Source organism: Topomyia yanbarensis, chromosome 2, assembly GCF_030247195.1.
Source record: "Topomyia yanbarensis strain Yona2022 chromosome 2, ASM3024719v1, whole genome shotgun sequence".
Lineage (NCBI taxonomy): Eukaryota > Metazoa > Arthropoda > Insecta > Diptera > Culicidae > Topomyia > Topomyia yanbarensis.
In genome coordinates, this window is record NC_080671.1 from 242,152,127 (window position 1) to 242,178,822 (window position 26,696).

Consider the following 26,696-nt stretch of genomic DNA (forward strand, 5'->3'; position numbering starts at 1 on the left):
TTTTCGATAACCTTCCGTCACTTGCGTTAATGCACTGTGTGCACAGTGCACTGAAAATCTAGCGAAATCGTCTTAGGGCACCAGCGGGTCTAATTCAGAGCTATCTGCGCGGCGAGTAAAGTAAAGAATACTAAAAATTAATTTCTATTCCATAATTTTCAGTTCAGCAATTCGAGAGATCGTGCTCACCGCAAGCCATGAAAAATAGACTGCGTTGTGAAGCGATGGTCACTATTTATTAAAAAATCACGGTTAAATAAAAAAAATTATACTATTAAAAAATTTCAAATAGTTTATAATTTTCACAAAACTTATTAAGAAAAATTGTTTAATAATCTTTCGTAATATTGTGTAAGAAAAAAGCTGAAAATTTCAGTATTTTCTCTATCTGCAACATATTAACCCTTAAGTATACCAATTAATTGGTATACGAATTGGAATAGGTTCGCCAAATTTTGGAAGAAGTCTATAAAAAACCCCTTGAAAATTACCTAAAAATTGTTGTAGTTCGATACAATAAAAAATCCCCAAAAATGAAATGTACCTATTATTGTGAAACACAGTGAATAATACATACAATAAAGACCCATTTTTATCAGTCTCATGGTGTATTTTAGGCTGACAAAATGGGGACATTGACTAAATCGGGCAATTTTTTTTCTTTATAATAAACTGAAGCTGTTAAAATATTCTTCCCGTCCCTTGATGTAGTCTGATAACTATTTCTGATTATGATGAACTTTTTATTTTTGCATATTTCCATCTTCATGATAAGGAAAACATGCTCAAGAAAGGATTTACTCGAATTCAGTCTTGTTCGTCTGCTAGAGCCCATCAAACATATGTTCATATTTGGCTGATAAAATCAGGGTTTCAATGTATTATAATAGATATTCAGCATTCGAAGAAGTTTCTTGTGAACGAGTGTAGAACGACTTTGTTTCTACTTACTTGAAGTCAGCGGCGTAGCCAGAAATTCGGTTTGGTGGGGGTTTGGTGAAAATCGATCATACTGTCCAAACGGCATAATTCCGAAACCGTAATTTTTGAAGTTTTAAAATTATGCAGAATTAATTTTTCAGAAAATGGTAACAGAGTTCGTGTCTAGCGAATTTGTTGAGACTTTATTGTAGTCATGAATATTAACCTGAGAAAAATCACCATAAATACTTCTTGGACGATATACCGTCAAAATTATTTTATCAAATGATGCGCTGTTTAACGTTTGTAAAACTCATCGAAGATACTAAACCTCCGAAGTTGGCGGTTTCAAAATGATGCTATCTTGACCTTAAATTACTGATTTTAAACATTTGACCTATACATATAATTGGTCATACAACAAAAATCAAATGCTCATCAAAATCGATCAGAACCTGCTAGAATCGAATGGAAATCGTTATTTTTCATAAATTTCTCTCTACATTCGGAATGTGTTATCCTCGTTATTAATCATATTACGTTTTCGTCTCAACTCGACGCATTCCCAAAAAAAAACCTGTCTTAATCCACCTAGTGGTGCAATTGTGCTTGTCTCATTTGTCCAGACTACGATTCCATGGCTGGTTATGTTCAATACAATGGTGGAAATGAATATTACATGTTCAGTACGATTTGCACATACATACAATGGATCGACAGCCACGATCTTGAGATACTATGTGATACTGAAACGTCGCTTGAAACCAGGGGCGGATCATGGAGAAAGGTCCGGGAGCTCCAGATCCTGCCGAAAATTTTCAACTTGTTAAGAAATTTTAAACTAGTTTTAATTTTAAAGTAGCTACCCCTCACTGCATACTCCCTCCGGGCCGGTATGATTGACGATTTTTAGAGTGATTGTATAACCTTTCTATATGAGAAAGACAAAAATGTACCAAAGTCCAAAAAAAGTCAAAATACAAATTTGATTTTGAAAATTTTTCATTTCAGTTTATATGGGAATTTGCTGTGTGGTTGCACTCTTCAACTCGTAACTCCGGAACCGGAAGTCCAATCAATAAAAAAAATTCAATAGCAGCCGATGGGAAGGTTGTACCTTTCATTTGAGACTAACTTTGTGCAAATCGGTCCAGCCATCTCTGAGAAACAGAGGTCACATTTTTTCCACATACACACATACATACACACACAGACATTTTCCGATCTCGACGAACTCAGTCGATTGGCATATGACACTCGGCCCTCCGGGTCGGGATTAGATTGACGAATTTTAGAGTGAATGAGAAAGGCAAAAACATTTTTGGCAAATGCTGAAAGTTATGCATTTTTTTGGTGAGCAGTTCTATGTTTCATAGACATTAAATCAATTTTAACTTTTCTTCCTATTAAATAAAGACCCTTATTACAGTACATCTCTACAAAAACGAGATCAATTTGAAAATAAATCTGAGGACTATGATTGATTACAGAACTCTGGAATTTTCTATTGGAATGTTTTCAGGCAGGAATTTGATATTGATGCTATTAGACAACTGTGAAATGAAGACCAATAGATCAGGTACATATCAGGACCCCATTCCGACAATTTATCAAAAGTCCTTATGATGTTTACAACAACAGGTTATCAATCTACGGATCAGATAATTGTTATTGTAATATTGAATTAAATCAGTCTGCATCAATAAATTTTCAACTTCAATCCAATATTTTTTTTGGGTGTGATGGGGGGGGGGGGGAGGGGGGGGGGGTTGTATGGTGTTAAACCCTAAAACCTTCTCTGGGCTACGCCGTTGCTTGAAGTTATTTATTTGGCTTTTCATTTTCCGATATGTTTCAGATCGATCCGATGGTCATTAGTTAGAAAAATTGCAGTCAGAAGGTTCGCACAAATGAACATTTTTGCACTGATAAGTTATCAAGTTCCTTCCAGACAACTTGGAAGTGTTCGGTGCGGTGATTATTTCTAGCGGTTGTAGATAGAAAAATGAAATACAAAATTCGATTTGTCGAAATAATGTTTGGCTTATTTCAATGGATTATTTCTATATTGAACAATAAATAGGCGACAAAGAGTAATCCACAAACAACAAGCCATAACTTTTAAAGTATTCAAAATAGATATTTGAAGTCTTCAGTAAAGTTATTCGCAAAAGTAAGAGCTACAAATTTGCTGAAGGCATCATTTCGATATAATCACTTCCAAGAAAATTTGTGAAAATATCTCACTCATAGGGGGATTAATCAGCAAAAGCACAATATCAAAAGAAAGGGCATATTTCCTCCATTAAATTCTCCGAAGATACTATTGACCTAAAATAAGCCGTTTTGGCGTTAATAATAGATTACATGTTTTTGGTCATATTTCTGGCAATGGGAAATGATAAAAATCTTTCGTCCGCATTTAATGTTAAATATCTCTTTTGATAATGGTCCGATTTCAACAATCTATAGCTTGTTCGAAAGGTATTCGTTAAAGCTGTCTAAAAACATATAAATTGTTAATCTATATTGTCAATTTCGGCAGATAATTTAAAAAAACTGCAAAAAACGCCATTTTTACGCATTCAAACATTCATATCTTAGAAACTAAACATCAGAATCAAAAACAAATTAATATCGTTCATACTGTTTTTTAGTTCTTTCATTTAAAGTTGGTTTGGATAAGATCGGTTCAGCCATTGCTGAGAAACACGAATGAGAATTTGTCCGTTACATACACACACACACACAGACACACACACAGACATTGTCCCAAATCGTCGAGCTGAGTCGATTGGTATATAAGACTCGGCCCTCCGGGCCTCGGAAAAAATCTTGAAAGTTTGAGCGAATTCTATACATTTCTTTTATAAGAAATGTAAAACAATGTTAATTTGGAAATGCGGAAGTTTTTTTTCATTTCCTGTAAAAAATTCAAAATGTGGGTTGGCCCCTTTTGGACGCCAACCAAAATTCATTGTAAGGTACACGTCCCACAACGCCCTGATATACATAACGAAAACATATGACGGCTTAAAATGTTAAATGCTCTAACTAGCTTCACGAATGTAGAAAAATGCGCCGCGCACACCTCTGCACGAATGGTGACTTATCACCTTATTTCGTCGTGTTTTCTTCTACTAACATTTTGTTTTACGTTATTAAAACATCTAGAAGTTTGTAATTTGAAATTATATTGGATCACATAGGTTTCTACGACGTACCGATTTTGCTGTACTGGTTCACGAAACTTCTATAGTAAAATATATTGCGTAAGAAGCCTAAATGAAATTACAAAATATCCTAAGTTCTTCAAATTATTCTGAGATTCAGACTTTGAGGTTTTAAAACTAAAATAAGTCTTGTCTACAAACTTCGCAATCTGCAAATCTTAAATAGAAAACATTGTTCGAATGTTGGTATATCCAACTTAAGTTTTCTAATATCCGCTCCACATTCGGCGACTTTTGCTGAAAATTCCACATTATTCAATTAAAAAAAGATTCTGTTATATTTCAAGAAAAGGATTGGTTAACAAATTCTGTTTTGTTGGATTGGAAGAATTCTTTAACACACATTATTTGCGTGTTTTGTTTTATTGCTTCGAACTGGTATATTTTTTATACATAAATATTGTTGATACGATCGAAAAGAAAGTTCGTTGTTTCAATAATAAAATATGACCATTATTAGAATCAATAAAACGTTCGATCGAATTAAGAAATATTAGGGTTCGACCATCATAGTATGCCCCGATAAAACAATTAATGTTTAGTTGAATTGAAATATGCGCTGCTTGACCGCGAAACTGAGTCTGGTTGTAAACCCAAACGCTATCATTTCATACATTTTAACAGCAGTCGGGGTTAGAACGTGACTCAGTTTCGCTTCAAGCAAAAATGATATATTTGTCAACATATCGAGAACATTCTTCCTACCGATGTATAAAATACAACCGGGACCCGCAAATAGTACAAATATCCTACGTTGCGGTGTTCATAAACAAATTTGAACATCCAGCCCGGAAACAAAAACAACCTGAAAGTAAAATCGGAAGAAATCCTAGCTATCCCGACATAGAATCAATTCCGCACCGGTTGGAGAACAAATCTGTCCGCTATCTCATACGCGCCTCTGGTCAAGCCGTTCAAGCATGGGTAGAAGCAAAAGTTATTGACGATATTATTTTTCCTTTCTGAGTGGACGAACATGCTGTCCCACACCAGCAGAAGAATCATTTTACCTGCTTTGGTTCCCTCATACATACTCTCTCTCTCTCTCTCTCTCTCTCTCTCTCTCTCTCTCTCTCTCTCTCTCTCTCTCTCTCTCTCTCTCTCTCTCTGTTCGAGCCGGTCGGTGGAGAAGCAGAAAAAAGTCGGAGAGTCTGTTCGAGGAATATCGTTGGCAACGATTCTTTTTTGCGTCGGACGCCCGACATGCTACCAACACCATCACATCAACAACCCGAGCGAATCCGAAGATGAAAAAGTCGGGTCGGATCGGATCGGATCGGTCTAGTGCGGATAGACCTTAACTCCGGCGGAATAGTAAGCAAACCTGTGATCCCTTCGTTTGCCCGGTTTACTCAAACATAGGGGCTATAGCTAGTTTAAAGCCGACTGAGCGGTAGCGAAGTCGGACAGTGCGCCAAAAAGCGATGTGGCGTAGCCACATTCGTCAACCATTTTATTATTTTGTTTAAATGTGAGGTTATGTTTAATCATATTTGGTTTAAATCGCGAAAAATGTCGGACGATCCAAGTGCGTGTAGCGGGTGCCAAGTTACTGCAGATAAACTATTTTAATGGGCAAAGACGAGATAATGAAATTTTTGTTGTACGAACATGGTTAACAAAATAACAAAATGTATGTCATTGTTTTTTTATTCAAATCGTTTATTTGATAAGGCACGTTGCGTTAGCTTAAGGTTGCACAGAAAAAGCGCAAAATTCGCAAACGAAAAAAGCAGTTTTTTTCCACACCGTATGTCAGATCTTCATAAAAATCAATCAGCAGTACTGTAACAACATTCTACATACGCTGATTGATTTTTATGAAGATCTGACATACGGTGTGGAAAAAAACTGCTTTTTTCGTTTGCGAATTTTGCGCTTTCTCTGTGCAACCTTAAAGGTGCCAATTTTGTTTTGTTTTACATTTTAAATTGCTTAAAACTAGGGGATTACATATTGATTTTTACATTTCTTACAAAAGAAATGTATAGGATTCGCACAAACTTTGAAAACTTTTTCCGAGGCCCGGAGGGCCGAGTTTCATACACCAATCGACTCAGCTCGACAAATTGAGACAATGTCTATATGTGTGTGTGTGTATGTATGTATGTACAAAATGTCATGTAATTATCTTAGCAATGGCTGAACCGATCCTAATAAAACTAGTTTCAAATGAAAGGCCTAACGTTGCCATTTGACACTATTATTTTTGATTTTCGATGTGTTGTTTACTTTCTGATATATGGGCAATTTTGTCAAAACACGGCAGGTTTTTCGCAAATAACTTTCGAACAAGGCAATATTGTCTCACAAACTGCACATAAATAGAAAGCTTGTAAAAATAACTTTCTAACAAGATATAGATTGTCAAAATCCGTACACGAGCGGCGGAGATATTAAACATTTTGTATTTTTATTCCTCGCTTACCAATTTTCACTAATTAAAAATGATATTGTTTCATACGGAGTATTGCTTTACTGGTGTTTTAGAGGCAAAACTAAACCGATTTTGAATATCGGGGTATGAAAACACATCTACGTGATTCAAGGAATTCGATGTTGAGAACATTTTGTGAATTACCTCTATAATAAATGAACTATTTCTCAAAAATCAATATACAAGTTCACGTCAAAGACAAAAATTGTGTTGATAGTGAAATAGCGAGTTCTAGTATTAATCTCTTGGATTAGGCGTTGCTTTCAATCATGAGGTAAATGTTGGATGGTATATCAATACACAGATCAAAAAGTAATTCACCTAGTAGTGAGATAAAAGATTTCTCATATAATTATACTCGTGGCGTCACCGAAAGCAATTGTATGTTTCAAGCCCAAAACTCTAGCAAAAATTTAGCTCTTTTGCAAGATTTAGGTTATACTGGTTATGGCACAAAAATTACCACTTACATTATTTATGATAATAATGTAAGGAATCAGTATATCGCATAATATACCTATAAAAATAACCTTAACCATCATTTGCCATTCCTCACACGCCCCCCCCCCCCCCATTGTAACGAGGTTACAAAAATAAACGCGATTTGAACAAAGTAATAAAGCAATAGAAACAGATAATAAAATAATACTCGGAGAAATTCAAATTTAAACTACTCCGACATATGGGTTTAAATCCTTCGATCAAACTCGGACGAGCTAAACGCATCGTTAAAAAAATCGCTGCGATCCACACATATTATTCCAGCCAATCAGTGACCTACACGTTAACGCGATCGATAGAGATAGGAAAAATGTAAGGGTATGGTATAGGGAATAGGTATCTATAGTGTCATTCCAGTCTGAACTGCACGCTCTGTAGGCAGAAGTATACAGTGTATATAGTGGTGAATAGAATTGGAGTAAACTAGGTTTGATAGAACGTACAATTATGTAAGTAGGCTAGTATGATGAGCGAAGAAAAATAAAACTAATCGAAGGTTTCAACGTAGTAGAAAATAGGAAACTATTGCGTGGAACACAAGGGTTAGGAAATTGTATGTTCGCGAAAACCAGCATTTTGGCCAGGTAATATATAGAAATAACTAAATCTAGAATTTCGAGCATAAATTTGATTATATTTCTTCGTTTGAAGATACCTTCAAACGAAGGTGCCAGGTTGGGACACGATGACCAACGATTGTCTGTAAATCACCACAATTATACGAAACAATAAAAACGGTTGAGCACGTGGGCTAGAGTAATCGACAAACAGACTGTGACCCGAAATCCCCGAAGTCTCCTTCTGACCGGATAGCACGGCCCGCATCGGAATAGCAATATTCGACTCAAGTCAGAAGAACCGGAACAGCCGAGAAGGTAGAAATTTTCGAGTAGCCGCAACTGTATTCGAGCGCCCCTTGTACGCATGCTAGTGAATCCACTTGGGCCTACAGCATCGTACCGGTAAGCATCGAGCATAATTCATCCACCCTACCGAAGGTTCATCGCCCACCCATCACCCGCTAAACGATTCATCGAACCTCAACTCGCATGCAGGTGAACTACATAGACGGCGGGAAACGCACATGCGGTAGAAGTCGCCACTTGTGAGTAGAATAACCTAAGGCGTAAGGGTGAATTCGAGTGCTTCAGACTAGATTTGAGATCATAGATATCTAAGATTAGATGATTCGCGTTCGATTTGTATAGCTAGAATGCAATTAACTTTTACCGTTTAGGTCGCTTATGGGTTGTCGAAGGTAGGTGTGGTTTCGGAAGTGAACTCCCCTGAGTCTTACCGGGCATTTAAACCCTCGCGGCTTCGCGGCAGCTACGCTGCCTGGCGCGAAAGCGGAGACCGTTTTTATCCTCCCTCTCGCACGTTACATTTGGCGCCCAACAAACGGGTTTTGCTACAAAAGTATTTTTGGAACGCCTTTAAGTTATTTCCGGCATATCGAACCAATTTTGAATTTGAAATTTTAGAAACATTTATTTTCATTGAATTAGATTGGTTAAGTAGTTCGTTGTTATATTTTGGGATTTGGTGATGTTAGTAGTTAAAATTTAGGAATAGTTTTGAATATTTTTCATATTTTTTTTAAAGCTATATACATAATCAATCGTAAAAAAAAAAAAAAACATAAAATTAATTATAAGTGATAAATTGAGTGAATTCGAAACTATGGCACAGAGCGAAACGTCTATACAATTTTTGTGGCTATACCCTAACCATTTAACTCCCGACGAGTTAGAGTATGAGCTAAAGATCCGGTGTCTAAATTATTCGGGAATGTCCATGGATGAGCGTCAGCAGGTATTTTACAAAGAACAATGTAAGGAAGCACAAGTTCCTAAATTTCTACTTTCAAAGCGAACGATAATAGATGAAATTAATTTGGTGCACGTTAAGCTAATGCTGATTAGGCAAGCATTGGAAGTCGGCTATGACGAAAAATTGATCACTAGATTGAGGCATTTGTATTTAAGGGTGAGAAGAACAGCAGCGTTAGACCCACTTCAAGTTCAAATGAGGCAAGAGACGTTAGAAGAAATCGAGGTTCTAGTAGACGTTTTTGGTACGGAAAAGGACTCATTCTATAAGGATGATCCTGCCAGAAGGGAACGTAACAGAACTCTACGGAGGTCGCAGGTTAGTACGAGAGCAACGTTAACTCCAACAAGGATTTCCATGTACGAATTTCCACCTTCTAAAACTCCAAGATCGACAGAGATTATGTCGCAGAGCCATAGCAACTCTCTGAGCGCAGATGCAAGGGAATTCATTCCAAGTGAAAGTAGGAACATTACGCCACTATTGCAGGAATATTCATTATCGGGGACAACAGACCAACGAGAATTAAGAAACAACGCAACGCTAGGAGAGCAGCGATCAGAAACGACTAACAGTCAACATAAGGTTGTACATTAGGGTGTCCCAAAATGACATCATGTTAAAAAAGTCATCGGGCTCACTTCTTAAATGAGAGGTTAGGGTATTAGGACCATTTTCTTCTTCGGAGTGAGTTTGCTAAAACGCTTCCTACTGGTGGCGACTTTTGATTTTTTGAAAAATGGGCCGATTTTGGATAAAATTTTAAATTTATGCCTGTTGAAGTGGTCCTGAACTGTCTTAGATTTTTTTCAGCATTTTTTTATTTTTCTGGAGATCCAAACGGAGAAGTTTGGTTAGTTAGTTTGTACAAATTTGGAATTGTAAGAGCGGCAGGGCCATTAAAACTTAGTAAAAAGTGAAATTTTTGGTGCTTTTCAGTATTTTTTCTTCAAAACTGGGTATCTACAATATTTTAAAAGTACAGAAAATACTTTATATAGATGAGCCGAATTCAGGGGCGTAATTTTGCTGAAGAAAGTGTATAGCTATGGCTAATGGGGTATGAGTTATTTAAGTTTTTGTTAGATAACCTTTGACATTTTTAGCAATTTATCAAAAATAATTTTGTTCCAAAAAGTAAATCAGTTCAAATGTGCTTTGACCACACATTATTTTTCGAAAAATAGAAGGAAAATTATGAATAATGACGTTTTCTGTACGTATTTAGTATGTCAGGACGAGGTTTAATGAGCATCTGATGATTTTTTTTGTAACTTAAATTATAAAAATAATAACTTTGCTAATGAGGCCAACTCTCTAATTATTTTTAGAAGAGTTAATTCTCCATAATTACTTCTAGGAGGCATCTTCAACAAATCGATTGTGTCAGAAGATGCGCTGTATTCTGTTGTAAAACTTTTTCGAGGATATTTGCCCCAAATTTGACTATATCGGAATTATGTGATCTAAACAGTAAATATCAGTTTTTCAACACTCACCTCACTCTTCTGCATTTTTCTCCACTTCAAAATTCCTAACATGAAAATAAGACTTTATATACTAAATGTAAGTACGTTAATCAATTCAGCCTTCAAATATACGCCATAACTTGCCATTAACTCGACATATTCGTTTAATTTTAGTGATTTTCAAACCCGCTAGGTGGCTATTAATAAAGAAAATATTTTTAAAAAAATCGTCAAATGCTCATAGAAACCGATTCTGATGTACTAGAGACAAGCGAAAAACGCCATTTTTCATCATTTTCCTTCTATTTTCCGAAAAATAATATGCGGACTAAGCCCACTCAAATTGTTTTATTTTGTAGAACAGTGTTATTTCTTATGAATGTCATAAAAGGCCAAAAGGTTATTTAACAAAAACGTAAATAACTTATACCCCATTGGCCGTAGCTATAGACTTTCTTCAGCAAAATTACGCCCCTGAATTCGGCTCAACTATATAAAGTGTTTTCTGTACTTTTAAAATTTTGTAGATACCCAGTTTTGAAGAAAAAATACTGAAAAACACCAAAAATTTCACTTTTTACTAAGTTTTAATGACCCTGCCGCTCTTATAATTCCAAATTTGTACAAACTAACTAACCAAACTTCTCCGTTTGAATCTCCAGAAAAATAAAAAAAAGCTGAAAAAAATCTTAGACAGTTCAGGACCACTTCAACAGGCATAAATTTAAAATTTTATCCAAAATCGGCCCATTTTTCAAAAAATCAAAAGTCGCCACCAGTAGGAAGCGTTTTAGCAAACTCACTCCGAAGAAGAAAGTGGTCCTAATACCCTAACCTTTCATTTAAGAAGTGAGCCCGATGACTTTTTTAACATGATGTCATTTTGGGACACCCTATTGTACATCCAGAATATCCTGGAACGGAAGGGAAAAAAGATCAGGAACCGTTTTCAAGCAATACGGTTGAAGCCGTGCTGCACACCAGTAAACAAATAGGAAGAGTAGTTGAGGAGGTCTTAGCAAATAAGCTGGAAACATTGATGACAAAAATGTTTCAAAATCTCGTTCTACAACATTCGGCGAGTCTAGCTCAAGGGAGGCAATCGCCCATGCCCGACTTCTCAGGAATTATTCGGAATGAACAGAAAGATAACAATTCAGTAGCCTCTCATGTTTCGTACGCTAATATCAGCAGGCGGCAGTGGCAACCAGAACGCCAAGGTATGGGTGCTGTAGGGAAAGATTTTCGGATGGGAACCAGCTCGAGTCGTCAACACAGGCTAGGGGATATAGATCAAGCCAACGCAGAGGGAAGGCAAGTCGAGCAAAACACGCGATATGCAGAGGGTCCTAGGGAAGTGCGCTACCCCAAAATCTCCGTAGACAAATGGCCAGTAAAGTTCAGTGGGGATCCTAGGGGACCGTCAGTAGAAGAATTTCTGAAAAGAATAGAAACATTGGCAAATAACAATAGGACGTCGGAAGCGGAACTGTTAGGACAGGCAAACTTTTTGTTTAGGCCAGACTCCATAGCCGAAGAATGGTACTATACTTATAGTACACGTTTTACTTCGTGGAGAGTATTCAAATACATGCTTAAACTGCGATTCGGAATTCCAAATACGGATAGAATAACAGATAAACAGATTAGGGACAGAAAACAACTTCATAGCGAAACATTTATCGCGTTCGTTGCAGAAATTGAGCGTATGTGTCAAAAATTATCCAAAACACTGGATGAGGCTCAAAAAGTGAACATAATATTGGAGAATATGAAGGACTGCTATCGACCCCATCTAGCGTTCATTGATTTGGATCATATCAACATAGAAGCTCTCACCAGTATGTGTTTCGATTTGGACAAAGCTTTTTACCATGCTTACGCTCCACGGAGTAGATCATTCAACGTGAATTGCATGGACGAGGAAGGAAAGTACCTCGCCACCAATCTCAGTGAGGACATCAATGCAATACGATCATTGAAAAACAACACAAATAATAAGTCGTTCGAATCTAGCGGTGCAGAAAAAACCGAGACAAATGCGGGAAAAAACCAACAGAACAATGTGTTATGCTGGAATTGTCGTCAGTTCGGGCATTTCTGGAAGGACTGTACCAAACAAAAACGAATCTTTTGTCATATTTGTGGGCAGACAAACGTGGTCATTACAACGTGCCCAAATAACCATCGATTTAAATCAGATGAAACAAAAAACGAGTACACGGAGAGGTCATAGGGGGTAACCTTTCCCAAGTGGTAACTGAAACTCCCAACAGGCGACTAGCGAGCGAGGTATCCGACGAAAATAAAAAATTTAAAGATGTAGTCCAAATAAATACCAAGCCAAATAAATGTCCGCATATTCTGGTTAACATTCTAGGAACACAGGTCGAAGCACTGTTAGATTCAGGAGCAGCAATAAGCATAATCAGTGATCTCGACATCATTAAAAGACACAATTTTAGGGTGAGGCCAACCAGTTTAAAAGTAAGGACAGCAGATGAAACAGAACATTCTGGAGTAGGAATGGTTCATATTCCGTATTCATTTGAAGGACTGACCAAAATCATTCCTACGTTATATGTACCACCGATTAAACGGCGTATAATTCTAGGCGTGGATTTTTGGCGGGCATTTGGCATTGAACCAGCAATGGCTAAGGGGGCAAGTTGGAGCCCACTGGAACTAAACAACAGACAGATAGACCAAATCGCTCTGAACACTGCGTGGGATTACTTCTCGGAAAATGGTGACGAGATAAACATTATCCTGGAACCGTCTGGAGAGAGACTTTTGGTATCTACACAGGATGAAGACGAATCCCTGGATATCCCGTCCGTAGAAATTCCAAAAAGTATGAAAAAGGAGTGCATTACTACAGACCACGATTTAACAGACGAACAGCAGGCGGAGCTTCATAGGGTCTTAAAACTATTTGACTCTAGCGGAAGGCTAGGACGAACAAGTATCTTAGAACATAAAATTGAATTAGTGGAGGGGGCAGTACCAAAAAGGCCACCTAGATATAGGACATCGCCAGCCATGCAGAAGGAGGTCCAGAAGGAAATAGACAGAATGATTGAACTAGACGTCATAGAAGAATCAAGCTCCGAATGGTGTAACCCATTATTACCGGTTCGGAAGCGCTCTGGCGAATGGAGAGTATGTCTTGATTGTCGCAGCATAAATAAGGTGACAAAAAGTGAAGCATATCCACTACCAGACATGCAGGCGATATTGGGGAAGATTCAGCGAGCCAAATACTTCTCAGTAATCGACCTGTCTAAAGCGTATTGGCAAATACCATTGGAGCAGAACAGCCGTGATTATACATCATTTAGATCAGGAAGAAAGCTCTACAGATTCAAAGTTATGCCTTTTGGTTTGAAGGGGGCTCCTATGACCCAGACCAAATTGATGCATAAGGTCATAGGATTCGATCTAGAACCTTGGGTGTTTGTTTACATGGATGATATAATCGTCTTGTCCGACACACTTGAGGAACATGTTCGACTGCTTGAAATCATTGCAGATAGATTAAGGAAAGCGGGCCTAACCATCAGTTTAGAGAAATCAAAAATATGCCAGAAACGCGTGCAATATCTGGGCTACGTGCTGTCCGAAGAAGGACTGTCGATTGATAGCGACAAACTCGAACCCATCCTCAGCTATCCAGTCCCAAAAACTTCAAGAGAAATTCGTAGTCTTATTGGCATGATTGGATTCTTCAAGCAGTTTATTCCAGATTATAGTGAAATTTTGTCACCAATTACTGATCTCCTAAAAAAGAAAAACACTAAATTAGTTTGGACCAAAGAAGCCGACGAAGCGTTAAATAAAATGAAAAACCTTCTTACATCACCACCTGTTCTTGCCAATCCGGACTTCGGAGCTCAGTTCATCATAGAGTCGGATGCATCCGCGCATGCAGTAGGTGCTGTGTTAATGCAAACGCACGCTGATGTTCGCAAACCAATAGCGTTCTACTCAAAAAAATTATCTGCAACACAGCAGAAGTACTCAGCCACAGAACGTGAGTGTCTGGGCGTCATCATGGCTATCGAACGATTCCGATACTACGTGGAGGGTTCAGTATTCAAGGTTGTTACCGATGCTCAGTCCTTGAGATGGTTGAATTCAGTCAGCGCGGAAGGGAATTCTGCCAGGTTGGTTCGTTGGGCCATGCGACTACAACAATACGATTTCGAACTGGAATACAGGAAAGGTCGTTTCAATGTGGTCGCTGACGCACTATCGCGCATTCAGTCAGTCGACGTTTTGGCTGCGGATGTGGAGTATGAAAAATTTAAAAAGGATATACAAATCGAACCCCAAAAATTTAAGGACTTTCAAACCGTGAATGACAAAATTTATAAATATCTGCCGGAGAAGGGAAGCGCGGATCCGAGGTTCGAATGGAAATATATGCCGCCAAGAGCAGAAAGAATTTCCATTTTGGAGAACGAACATGGTTTAGCACACTTGGGGACAGAGAAGACACTGAGGAAAATTCAGGAGAAATATTACTGGCCTAGAATGAGCACAGAAATAAAAAGATACTGTGCCGCATGTGAAATATGTAAAACTTCGAAGCACCCCAACATAAATAAGACTCCTGTAATGGGAAAGCAGAAGTTGGCAAGTATGCCGTGGCAAGTGATATCAGTAGATTACGTGAGTCCCTTTCCTAGAAGTAAACAAGGAAACACAATGCTCCTTGTAATCACAGATCTGTTCTCAAAATTTGTGGTAATTCAAGCCATGAGAGAAGCGAAAACGGTCACTCTGGTTAAATTCATAGAGAATATGATATTTCTACAGTTTAGCGTACCAGAAATTTTGATTTCAGACAACGGACCACAGTTCAAGTCTGCTTTATTCGCTGGCTTACTAAAAAGGTATAAAGTAATTCACTGGCGAAATGCAAATTACCATCCAGCAAATAACCCCACCGAGCGGGTGAACAGGGTGATTAATTCCGCTATTCGAGCTCATTTGAAGGACGATCAAACTAACTGGGATCTAAATATTCAAAAAATAGCAATGGCTATCCGAACCGCAGTCCACGACTCGACTGAGTTTACACCCTATTTTGTTAACTATGGGCGAAACTATATAAGCATGGGAGATGAATACCAATTAATTAGAGATGCAGGGCAGGAAATAAACTACGAACCAGGAAATTTAAAAGGAGAGTTGCAAAAGATTTTCTCGAAAGTCAAAGAAAATTTGAAAAAGGCCTATCATAGATACGAAAAATATTATAATTCAAGATCAAACAAAAAGTTACCGGAGCTAAATGTAGGGGAATCGGTTCTGAAAAAAAATTATTTTCAATCCAACAAAGGAAAGAAATTTAGCGCTAAATTAGCGAAGACATACTCGCCGGCCAAAATAACAGCAAAAATAGGGTCAAACTGTTACGAAGTAGAAGATGAAAATGGAAATAAATTAGGAGTATACAAAAGAGCTGATTTATTGAAAAAATAAAAAAGAAATTTATAGAGCTATGTCGATAAGATGTTCAGCTAGTCTATCAACAAAAAAAGGGAAAAAAATTCGGGAGCGGTAATACTAGGAAAAATGTTCATCGACCCTGAAAATGTTGCAAAAATGGTTAATGCTCTAGAGTCGGCATAACTACTTTAAAACCATCCTGGAGTTCATAGCGAACGAAGAAGGGTTAGTACAATGGATAGCAGTAGGAGTCTGGAGGAGCCCAGATGATGATTAGGTTTAGACTCGGAACCGTTTTGCAAACATTATCAGGAACGACTGGACGTTCAACAACAGCATAATTGCTGTTAGTTCGATTTTCACATTTATCACGTATTTTTTTTAAATTCGTTGTCAATAAAATAACTCAATCATAGCGTAGCAATAATTTGTTTTGCATAAAAAGCTAGGTACGTGTACTACGCCAATGGCACGATAACACAAAAAGCAACTCGGTTTGCAATACATAAATTTAGATGCATAGGTAGATTTGTTTAGTCAACATTAGAAAACACTTTTAGAACCAGAAGCTATCCATTATTCACATGTATTACCATCACCACAAATAGGTCTTGCAGATTTTTCGCGGCCAGAAAGAACTGCAAAGATCGTAAATTTTCACTTCAGGCTAGCCAAATCACTCAATAGATCACATAGAATCATTCCTTTCATGTCATCAAAAAGCAAAAGTCGAAATAATATAGCAGCATAAAAAAAAGTAAACCCTAAATGTCAAACAGATGAACACAGTGACCGGGAGCTTTTGTGAGAAAGTTCATTCGCGTCGCTGACAGTTACAGTGGAGGCAGTGTTTGAGGTCAGCCAAGGCATGCTGTCAGTTAGTCTGCGTTCAGTAGACAGTAATTTATTCAGAAAATCTGGATGCAAAATAATTTAATTTAATGAGGAAATAGAATTTTGTCGAATATATTTTGACGCATTGGAATAAAGGAAGATTAAAAATATTAGGGAATCAGTCGAAATAGTTTGACGTTACAAAGACGAGGTCTGAAATGCCTGAGGGGAAGGCGAGATTCGGAGTGGATACAATTTACCATTGAAATTATGTTGCAAGGCTGACCTGCAAACATCACCAAGCCCAAATGCAATATAATTACAGAAAAATAATTCAATATAAAATTAAAGTAAATGAATAATGGGTGGTTCTAAAAAAGTAAAATAGAAGATTGGGTTAAGAAAATATTTTCTTAGAAAAAGCTCTAAGAAAATATTTTCTTTTCTGTGTGTTTGGGGTAATGTAACGAGGTTACAAAAATAAACGCGATTTGAACAAAGTAATAAAGCAATAGAAACAGATAATAAAATAATACTCGGAGAAATTCAAATTTAAACTACTCCGACATATGGGTTTAAATCCTTCGATCAAACTCGGACGAGCTAAACGCATCGTTAAAAAAATCGCTGCGATCCACACATATTATTCCAGCCAATCAGTGGCCTACACGTTAACGCGATCGATAGAGATAGGAAAAATGTAAGGGTATGGTATAGGGAATAGGTATCTATAGTGTCATTCCAGTCTGAACTGCACGCTCTGCAGGCAGAAGTATACAGTGTATATAGTGGTGAATAGAATTGGAGTAAACTAGGTTTGATAGAACGTACAATTATGTAAGTAGGCTAGTATGATGAGCGAAGAAAAATAAAACTAATCGAAGGTTTCAACGTAGTAGAAAATAGGAAACTATTGCGTGGAACACAAGGGTTAGGAAATTGTATGTTCGCGAAAACCAGCATTTTGGCCAGGTAATATATAGAAATAACTAAATCTAGAATTTCGAGCATAAATTTGATTATATTTCTTCGTTTGAAGATACCTTCAAACGAAGGTGCCAGGTTGGGACACGATGACCAACGATTGTCTGTAAATCACCACAATTATACGAAACAATAAAAACGGTTGAGCACGTGGGCTAGAGTAATCGACAAACAGACTGTGACCCGAAATCCCCGAAGTCTCCTTCTGACCGGATAGCACGGCCCGCATCGGAATAGCAATATTCGACTCAAGTCAGAAGAACCGGAACAGCCGAGAAGGTAGAAATTTTCGAGTAGCCGCAACTGTATTCGAGCGCCCCTTGTACGCATGCTAGTGAATCCACTTGGGCCTACAGCATCGTACCGGTAAGCATCGAGCATAATTCATCCACCCTACCGAAGGTTCATCGCCCACCCATCACCCGCTAAACGATTCATCGAACCTCAACTCGCATGCAGGTGAACTACATAGACGGCGGGAAACGCACATGCGGTAGAAGTCGCCACTTGTGAGTAGAATAACCTAAGGCGTAAGGGTGAATTCGAGTGCTTCAGACTAGATTTGAGATCATAGATATCTAAGATTAGATGATTCGCGTTCGATTTGTATAGCTAGAATGCAATTAACTTTTACCGTTTAGGTCGCTTATGGGTTGTCGAAGGTAGGTGTGGTTTCGGAAGTGAACTCCCCTGAGTCTTACCGGGCATTTAAACCCTCGCGGCTTCGCGGCAGCTACGCTGCCTGGCGCGAAAGCGGAGACCGTTTTTATCCTCCCTCTCGCACGTTACACCATCTCTCTCTGTCTCCCTTCTATCGCATCTATCTAGCTATTTCTGTATCCATTTCTAAGTTGTGTGATAAGATCTTCTGCCAATCTGAAATATTTATTCATATCCAAGCCAATTTCATGTGTGCGATGTAATTGTGAAGGTTTGAGAAAACAAAACTATTTTTTGTCTGCTACTACATCAACTCAACTTTAATTCAATTGTATTCAAAGCCTGTATCTACGCTATAATTAAGGAAATTCGTGGCTATATCAGAAAAATATTTGGCTTAATTGGGTAATATGGATGTTTAACGATCAAAATTTTCAAAAGAGACATTCCACGTGCGATATTTAAACTATTCGTATCTATTGAATTTTTAATGAAACATATGCTCAAAGACTGAAAGCTGAAGCCAGCAGGATTGGACTTGCCATCAACGTTTCGAAGACAAAATACATGAGAGGAAGAGGTTCTAGAGACGACAATGTGAACCTCCCATCCCGAGTTCGGATTGACGGTGACGAAATCGAGATGGTCGACGAATTCATGTATTTTGGCTCACTGGTAACCGAAGACAATGATACCAGCAGAGAAATTCACAGACGGATCTTGGCGGGAAATCGTGCCTACTTTGGACTCCAAAGGACGCTCCGGTCTAACAAAATTCGCCGCCGCACGAAGTTGATTATCTTCAAGACGCTGATTAGATCGGTGGTCCTCTACGGCCACGAGACCTGGACTATGCTCGTGGAGGACCAACGCGCCCTTGGAGTTTTCAAACGAAAGGTCTTGCGTACCATCTATGGTGGCGTGCTGATGGAAGAGGAACGTGGCGCAGGCGAATGAACCATGAGTTGTATCAGGTACTGGAAGAACCATTCATCGCACATACCGCGAAAATAGGACGTTTGCGGTGGGCTGTACACGTCGTGAGAATGTCAGACGACGACCCGGGGAAGATGGTTCTTGAGGGCGACCCTACAGGAACAAGAAGACGGGGCGCACAGCGAGCACGGTGGATCGACCAGATAGAGGACGACCTGCGGACCCTTCGATGACTGCGAGGCTGGCGACAAGCAGAATGGAGTGGGACGGCTTCTGCATACAGCAAGAGACAAAAAGGCTCTAGCCTGAACGGTAAGGTAAGTATATGCCTAAATATGTCATGTGAAAACTAAGAACAACTTTTTCGTAATGATATTATTTGAAATGCACATTCGTTGTATTGGTACGAACTTTCATGAAAAATAACGGATCAAAGACCAAAAATATCCACAAATTAGATCCAGAAAAAGAAGTCTTCCAAAGTACCCACTCTCGATGGGGAATGCAACTACAATGTGTCTTCTAACTTATCGTCGTCCATATTTGCATATACTGAGTAGTTTGAACCATTTCTTTTTCACAGTATTGGTTTGTATAGGACTTATTTATCCATATTTCCTGCACGAGAATTCCGAACGAAACAATATGCAAGCTATAAGGATGAATGGAAAGAGACTGCATTGCAATCAACTGAATTCATGGCTTTTATGCTATCGACATAGCATAGACATTTCACACTATTAACTTCAATGCAAATAAAAACTTTGAAATATCTACCTGTCTCATTCAAGAATCGCATTCTCCCTCAATCGTTCTCTGTTCAAGGGGCTTGAAAGCACATGTGCCCTTGTCTCACTTTACTATATTCAATTGCGCGTTAAAATACTGGACCAGTATTTTAACGCGCAATTATGTGTCCAAAAGTAAACTTCGAATTCCAAAGCAAATTGAACGTTCCAGGTTCCTGATAACTAATTAAGGTCCAACAATAAAGTAGATACACCAGATAATCTTAAAACGACGTCGTCAAGTAAAGAAGCACGCAAACGAAAAGAATAAAACCAAAAAAGACGGAAGCCCTAGAAAGTCCATAGCATATTCATAAGCCTTTTCTCAGAAGATAGGATTTTCAAAAACATTTCAAAACTTTCTGATGCAATGGTTCTCAAATTCGTACAATCCGGTTTATTCATTTTCTTTATTCAAAAATGTTTTTTAACTTTAAATATATGATCATTTCATTTTAATTACTTATTCCATTCAGCATATTTTTATTCGTTTTGTTCATCTGCGTCATTTTACTTATTTCATTCGTTTCATTCTTTGGATTCACTCTGATCAGTTTAGTTTATTTGTGCATTTTACTCATATTGTTCATTTAATTTATTTTATTCATTGTTTTCATTGCATGTATTCTATTCATTTTTTCCAGTTTATTCATTTTAATAATCTGACTACTTTTTCAGTTTTAATCATTTCATCCAAATGGTTTATTTGATACAATTAATTTTAAAGAATATTATTTTATAACCTTTTACCATCGTTTAATTCTTCATTTTTTTTCAATGCATTTTATTCTGCTCATTTTGTTCTTTTTATTCATTTTATCACTTCAGCTCATTTTGTTTATTTGATTCCTTTGATTTATTTATGCATTTCATTTATTTTTTACTTTATTCATTTTGTTCATCCATTCATTTTATTCATTTGATCCATTTCATTCATTTGATTCATTGTTTTCACTGGATTAATGAAATCAATTTGATTCATTTGATTTATTTGATTCATTTGATTCATTTGATTCATTTGATTCATTTGATTCATTTGATTCATTTGATTCATTTGATTCATTTGATTCGTTTGATTCATTTGATTCATTTGATTCATTTGATTCATTTGATTCATTTGATACATTTGATTCATTTGATTAATTTGATTCATATCTTTAATTTTATGCATTTCATGCTCAGTCATTCCTTTTATTTCATTCAATTTGTTAGTATGAGTCAATTTATTCTATTAATCTTATAACTATTTCTAAATATAATCTTAATTTTTATTTAATAGCCATCTAATTTGATTCGTGTATTTTATAATTTTGATTTACATTATTTTTTTTACTCATTTTATGAATTTAAAAACCTATTATTTCATTTTTTTTCTTTACTTTCTATTTCGTTCGTTTTGGTGATTTTCTCTAATTTATTCAGTTTATTCGAGATTTTATTCGTGCAAGACTAGAAACTGTTTTCATACCACCTCTAATTGGGTGCCTACTTTTCATGAGCTCTGAAAACTAATCCAATAGTGATATGTGTAAGAAATGTCTCATCTCACTGCTAGGTGGATTAAATCGGTTTTTTAAAATGAAACTAATGCGATTCTATAGCTATCTTATATATCTACACAAGAGGATAATATTATTTTCGTAAGATTAGGGGGGTCATTTAGTTTTTGTGGCAATATGGTTTGACATTTTTATCAGTGAGATTATTGGAGCAAATAATGTTTAACTAAGGGGGACAATTTTTTACGACTATCTTAAAAGTAGGAATAACTAGAGGGCATGATTGAATTTTGTAAAGAATCGTAATTATAGTTATTTTTGTGGGTAGTAGAGTTGGGAATTTTCAACGAGATTATATAATATAATAGTTAAAACTAGAAGAGACAAGAAGAGCTAAATGCTTCGTGATGATATTGGGGGGGGGGGTAGGGGTGTTACTTCTGGGTATAAGAGTCAGAGGAGGGAGGGTAGACAAAGATGGCAGGGAGAGAAAATTATTTCAGTTTCAGGCACCGTGAGATCAACGAATGGATCACAAACTAGGGTGGCCTTCATCAGGTGAATCATGTACTGGGACGGCGGGTGGTCCTCATCAAGATGGCAGGGGTTTTTCCAGACGATTTCGTAGTACGGCTCAGATGTGGAACGGCTACATTTCGAGTTAAACGTGTTATTTTCGTGCCGTAGGTCCCGTGTTTGTTGGCTCATTCGATACAGATGCTTTGATACAGGTGGAAGAGGGTTCTGAGAATGATAAGGAAAATAAGAAGGGGCAGTTAGACTTGTATATTGATGGTTTTCACAAAGGTGTATATAAGGGACATATAGAGGACATCGCGGCTTGCCAGCACATCTCGAACCGGGACGTTGGATGGTCTTCCTCGGGCCCGCAGGGTATCCATTAGCCGAGACCTGGCGGAACTGTACTCGGTGCACGCCCAAACAATGTGCTCGATGTCGTGATAGCCGTCGCCACAAGCGCAGATACCACTATCCACGAGCCCAACACGCCGGAGATGTGCATCCAGCGTGTAATGGTTTGCCATGAGTCGGGACATCACACGAATGAAGTCACGATCCACATCCATCCCCTTGAACCAAGGTTTCGTCGATACCTTAGGGATTATCGAATGCAGCCACCTTCCCAGCTCCCCACTGCTCCACGAAGTTTGCCAACTTTCGAGGGTTCTCTGATGAGTAATACTGAAAAATTCGCTGAAGCAAATTGGTCTTTCGTAAACGTCTCCTTCTAAGGCACCCACCTTAGCTAAGGAGTCTGCCTTCTCTTTGCCCGGAATGGAGCAATGAGAAGGGACCCATACCAGATAAAGCACTCAGTAGCTCCTGTATTTTCCCCAAAAAATACGAGGAGTGCTTTCCATGTTTCATCGAGCGAATAGCGTCAATGGAACTGAGGCTATCCGAAACGATGAAGTAATGGCCTGCGGGTAATGTTTCAATGACTCCAAGGGTATACTGAATGACAGCTAGTTCTGCGGCGTAAACTGAAGCAGGGTCACTGAGTTTGTAGGAGGCGGAGAACTTTTGATTGAAAATACCGAAGCCAGTGGACCCTTCGAGGTTTGATCCGTCAGTATAAAACATCTTAGAACAGTCGACTTCTCGGAATTTATTATAAAAAATGTTTGGAACCACTTGTGGGCGTATGTGGTCCGAAATTCCACTAATCTCGTCTTTCATGGATGTGTCGAAGAAAACAGTAGATTCAGAAGTATTTATGAAATGCACACGGTTGGGATTGTAAGATGAAGGGTTAATATTCTGCGCCATATAGTCAAAGTACAGGGACATGAAACGGGTCTGAGAATTGAGCTCAACAAGCCTTTCGAAATTTTCAATCACGACCGGGTTCAAGATATCGCATCGAATGAGCAATCGATATGAGAGTTCCCAAAATCGATTTTTCAACGGGAGAACGCCCGACAGCACTTCGAGACTCATCGTATGGGTCGACTGCATGCACCCTAAGGCGATACGCAAACAACAATACTGAATTCTTTCGAGCTTGATGAAATGTATGTTCGCGGCGGAGCGAAAGCAGAAGCATCCGTATTCCATTACCGACAGTATCGTTGTTTGATACAACCTAATTAGGTCTCCTGGGTGGGCACCCCACCATGTTCCGGTTATTGTACGAAGAAAGTTGATCCTTTGCTGGCATTTCTGTTTCAGATACCGAATATGGCATCCCCAAGTACCTTTCGAGTCGAACCAGACCCCTGGATATTTTACTGTGAAGACCTGAGCGATAGTTTGACCCATTAATAGAAGCTGTAGTTGTGCTGGTTCACGCTTCCTTGAAAATACAACTAGCTCAGTTTTCTCCGTGGAGAATTCGATACCCAGCTTAATAGCCCAAGCAGACAAATTGTCCAAGGTATTCTGTAATGGTCCTTGTAGATCGACAGCTTTGGGTCCCGTAACAGACACCACGCCATCGTCTGCAAGTTGCCTTAACGTGCAGGAATTGTCAAGACATTCGTTGACGTAAAAATTGTATAACAGGGGGCTTAGACATGAGCCCTGGGGAAGGCCCATGTAGCCAAATCGTGATGTCGATAAGTCACCATGCGAAAAATGCATGTGCTTTTCCGACAACAAGTTTAGTAAAAAGTTGTTTAAAGTCGCTGAAAGACCATGCTGGTGCAGCTTCTCTGAAAGAATGTTGATCGAAACTGAATCAAAAAATTAAAGGGTTGTGTACAGGACACGACCACGGTGACATTAAAAATGTAGCTTTTTTCAAGAGCGTGGAAATGAATTTTATCTATCACACATATCGACTCACGTTCTTGTTCACTCGCCTGTTTTCATATGTTACAATTTGCTATATACCCTCCCCATCAAAACATAATTTATTGAAGGTCTTTTAACGGTAATCTATAAATTAATCAAGTATCTCACTAGGTGATTGGCATTATTTGGCTGATCCATCTAGTAAAAATAGGCTGGTCTGTCCAGAAAATATATTCAAAAGAAAAGTTCCATATTGAGAGCTGTGATGAGGAAGCCCACGCCCGCCAACGGAAATATACAGATTCTCCATGAAATATGAAATTTCATTTTCCATTTAAATTTTCAATAATGTGCTAATGAACTTAAGTAAACAATCTTAAGGTTAGGTATTTCTTGATCGATTAGTGGTTGAACAAATGAAATTATTTGATAAATTACATTGTTATACAACGTTCGCACTACCAGTTAAAACGGGTTTTTATGCTATCTTGGTGACATTTTCCTTGTTGCTAATTATTAAAACGTGTTATAACTCTGTAGTGTAAACATTGTATTATTAAACCAATTCTGCAGCGTTTTATGTTATATAGGTGTTTTATGTGGTAATAGGACTGACATAATTATATCTTCAGTACAGGGTAGGACAGATATTCTGACTGGATAAACTGGGAAAACAATTTTTAGTCCAGTAACGCTTACGACATGGCTCGAATTTGAATCGAAAAAGAACACCCGCTTAAACTGCTGCTAGGACGGTAAGTTCTGTTTTAAAATTTTCCGTTGTGTGCAGTACGAAACAAAAGTATTTGAAATTAGAAAACAAAAAGTTCTGCTGGGAATGTGATTGTTTCCTGTGCAATTACACTCAGATTTTTCACGCAGGGGATACAGGCCGTGTAAATGAAAACCACGTAAATTTAAAAAAAAAACGCGTTGATGAAAACCGCGTAAATTTCAAAATCCGCGTAAAAAAACCTGAGTGTAAAATACTACGCTGCTGAACAGTGCAATAACTACAGAAGCACGTTGTCAGATGCCTTACTCATAAAAAACATACAACCGAAATATGAAACATGAAAACCAACAGGCTCTTTACCCTACGCAGCTACAAAGCGCCGTAAACATGGATTAACAAGTTACAACGCACACGCATGCATAAAAATAAATATATTTTTTTCAAACGCAACACTCTTAAGCAGCACACACCGTATTGAATTAAATCCAAACCACCCCACCCACCCACTTTGCAAATCATTCTGCGACACCGTGCTGGTACCCGAAGAATCCGCACACGGCCACCGCTGCCAAAAATGCATAGCGTCTACCGCTTAGTGTAGTGCCCAGACGCTGCAGCCATGATCTTACCCGTTCGACATAAGAACAAAAACTGATTCAAACGGGTACGCGTCACCTCTATTTATAAACTAACCGTATATGGTTTAGTCACTTAGGTGCGAGTGTGTGCGAATGCCAACGTTACCGAAAATCGATAGCGCTTATTGCATCGCCCGGAGACGATGTTGCTCCTATGGGATAAGAGCAACAACTGATTTAAACGGACATGCGTTGCTTCTATTTATGAATTTTCGTGTTTCATTGAGCAACTAAGCTGCCCTCTTTTGACGGCTGTGTCTGAGAAATCTGCCTCACGAATGGTAATTTTCCCGTTTTTCGTGAAATTTTTAATTTTACCAATTTCCAAACGTCTACTTTTATTGGGGAGATATTAAATTATTACCAATATTTAAGTTAGGTGTTTCTGAATCGGTTGGTGTATGAATGATTAAAATCCATCTAGTAATATCGGGGTTATAAGTGTGCAAACCTTACATAGTTTCGTTACATGGGAGATAGTTTAGATTTTAGAATGACACCTAGCCCCAGATAGTGGAGTAAGACATTTTTAATGTCAAAACCCCCTTAATATCTAGGAACACTGATGCCATCTGCTCTTTGCTAGCATAGGCCATTTGAATTTCAGTTGAGAGCAACGCAAGGCAATCGTTCGTCCCTTTGCCTTTGCGAAAGCCAAGTTGTGTATCTGACAGTAAGCCATTTGCTTCGACCCAATTGTCGAGGCGGGATAGGATCATTTTCTCGAATAACTTCCGGATACAGGATAGCATTGCGATCGGACGGTACGAATTGTGGTCGGAGGCTGGTTTTCCTGGTTTTTGGATGGCGATGACCTTCACTTGTCTCCAATCGAGTGGGACAATGTTAGCCTCGAGAAACTTATTAAATAAGTTCAACAAGCGTCTCTTGGCAGAGTCAGGCAGGTTCTTCAACAAGTTGAATTTGATTCTGTCCGGCCCCGGAGCTTTATAGTTACACGACAAGAGAGCAAGTGAGAACTCCACCATCGAAAAAGGTGTTTCGTTCGCGCT

The 26,696-nt window shown here is 38.2% G+C and overlaps 1 protein-coding gene across 4 annotated transcripts in view; it reads left to right on the forward strand.

The window, feature by feature from the left end:
• Positions 1-26,696, forward strand: part of LOC131683009 (uncharacterized) — a 515,866-nt gene that overhangs the window by 32,933 nt on the left and 456,237 nt on the right. The window contains exon 2 of one of the 4 annotated variants that reach the window (XM_058964835.1): positions 24,942-25,064. The exons of the other annotated variants lie outside the window; for them this stretch is intronic. The gene's annotated coding sequence lies outside the window, so the exon portion shown is untranslated. The remainder of the gene's footprint in view (positions 1-24,941; positions 25,065-26,696) is intronic. 4 annotated transcript variants of the gene reach the window in all.